The sequence below is a fragment of the Colletes latitarsis genome, unplaced genomic scaffold (genome assembly GCF_051014445.1).
Source record: "Colletes latitarsis isolate SP2378_abdomen unplaced genomic scaffold, iyColLati1 scaffold0118, whole genome shotgun sequence".
Taxonomy (NCBI): Eukaryota; Metazoa; Arthropoda; class Insecta; order Hymenoptera; family Colletidae; genus Colletes; species Colletes latitarsis.
Window position 1 is genome coordinate 17,501 of NW_027488468.1, and position 2,500 is coordinate 20,000.

General features: G+C 48.5%; 1 non-coding gene across 1 annotated transcript; it reads left to right on the top strand.

Annotated features, from left to right (window-relative positions):
• Window positions 1–1,255: 1,255 nt before the first annotated feature.
• On the top strand, window positions 1,256–1,410 carry LOC143351289 (5.8S ribosomal RNA). The gene has a single exon (XR_013081646.1). It is a non-coding gene; the product is annotated as a 5.8S ribosomal RNA (ribosomal RNA).
• Window positions 1,411–2,500: the final 1,090 nt, after the last annotated feature.

Sequence of the window (2,500 nt, forward strand, 5' to 3'; positions counted from 1 at the left end):
GTCGATTTTGCGGCCATCGTTGCTCGCGCGACTAACGACGACCAGCCGAAACGGCTGTAGTTTATCGCATCGATTTCATCGAGCAACCGATGGACGCTGCCGCGTTCGTTCGTAAATGAATAATATACATACTCATGGCTAACTTGAGGCGAATAATCGCAAACGACGACGCGTCGATTTTGCGGCCATCGTTGCTCGCGCGACTAACGACGACCAGCCGAAACGGCTGTAGTTTATCGCATCGATTTCATCGAGCAACCGATGGACGCTGCCGCGTTCGTTCGTAAATGAATAATATACATACTCATGGCTAACTTGAGGCGAATAATCGCAAACGACGACGCGTCGATTTTGCGGCCATCGTTGCTCGCGCGACTAACGACGACCAGCCGAAACGGCTGTAGTTTATCGCATCGATTTCATCGAGCAACCGATGGACGCTGCCGCGTTCGTTCGTAAATGAATAATATACATACTCATGGCTAACTTGAGGCGAATAATCGCAAACGACGACGCGTCGATTTTGCGGCCATCGTTGCTCGCGCGACTAACGACGACCAGCCGAAACGGCTGTAGTTTATCGCATCGATTTCATCGAGCAACCGATGGACGCTGCCGCGTTCGTTCGTAAATGAATGTTATACATACTCATGGCTAACTTGAGGCGAATAATCGCAAACGACGACGCGTCGATTTTGCGGCCATCGTTGCTCGCGCGACTAACGACGACCAGCCGAGACGGCTGTAGTTTATCGCATCGATTTCATCGAGCAACCGATGGACGCTGCCGCGTTCGTTCGTAAATGAATAATATACATACTCATGGCTAACGTGAGGCGAATAATCGCAAACGACGACGCGTCGATTGTGCGGCCATCCGTTGCTCGCGCGACTAACGACGACCAGCCGAGAAGGCTGTAGTTTATCGCATCGATTTCATCGAGCAACCGATGGGCGCTGCCGCGTGCGTTCGCCCGATTGCGCGTGAAGTTACTGTTCGGAACCAAGAATATACGGGTGTATTATACCCGTTTGGTCGCAGCCACGCGCAAAGGCTTTTGAATGTACTGTACGCCCGGCCGTCGAACGATGGTTTTCCGTCATTCAGGAAACAAAAAGAAACTTTTGTCGTCGATATGGCGCGTTCAATCCTCCGTCGATACGCTGGTCGGAGGTGCGAACATCGAATATTTTTAAAGCAAAGAACAAGGAGCATTTTTAAATACAAAGAGAAAAATTGTAAATTGTATATGATTACCCTGAACGGTGGATCACTTGGCTCGTGGGTCGATGAAGAACGCAGCTAATTGCGCGTCAACGTGTGAACTGCAGGACACATGAACATCGACATTTCGAACGCACATTGCGGTCCACGGATAAAATTCCTGGACCACGCCTGGCTGAGGGTCGTTCACTTGTCCTAAAACTGCTTGCGTTGTTCTCAGATTCCCTAACCCCGCCGTCGTTTACCTCTCCTTTCGGGGAGATGGCGAAGAACGTTTCGGAGCCGGGTCGATGAAGAGAAAGGTATCAACGTACGAGCGAGAATTTGGGTATTTCGTTGGCGTTTGTCGCTGGACGTACGAAAAAGAATAAATATTATATATTATTGGCAAGTTTGCGCACCCCTTGCGTGGTGAGGCAGAGATCAGTCTGGACTCGCGCGAGTGTTTTACGGCGTCGTGCGTCGTGTTGTCTGGAGTATCATCACGACCGCCCGTTAAAGCACCGCTCCTACGATTTCTGACTTTGACGGCACTAAAAACCACCGTGGGGCGCAAATCGCGTTTCGTACAAATCTAATGATTACCGGCGCTCCCGACGTTGCCCGAAGTTAATAATTTATGCAAAGGAAAGAGAAAATAAAGCGTATACTAGTTTTGGAGCATAACAAAAAGGACACTGGAAAGAAATTTGACCAAACACTGATAATTATGATATGTAATATATGCCCTACCACGTGAAATTTGTGGTATCCGTCGGTCGTCGTCTTCCTCTCTGTTCGTTCGTACAGCCCCAGGGAAAAATGATAATTTATCAAACGAATCGGACGATCATCCTCTATGGAGAGGCTCGAACGAACACGACGAGAAGCGCGATACGAACGGAACCCAAAAGAAGGGATATACTCTGAGAAGTTGGTCGCCCCATGTCTCTCTTTGTTACGAATATGTATATCGATTGCGAGACCGCGCGTTTAGCCGGTCGTCCAGTCCACGAATGCTTTTCTTTCGAACTTACGGTGGACTTTGGTAGACTATCAAAGAATCAACGAAAATCGGATCGGGTAGTTCTATCATAGACACACACCGTGGTTCTTCTTTAATTTGAAAAGCGACGGAAGGACGTTAAAAGTAATCAGCCGGTTACGCCTAGCGAGCGTTTCGCATCGAACGAATGAAAAACTAAGACAGAAGGGAGACACTTTGGCGAGGCGCTAAAAACCCATCATTGATATCCTTTTCTCCGAGAAAGCAAAATGCTATTATATGCTATCGGA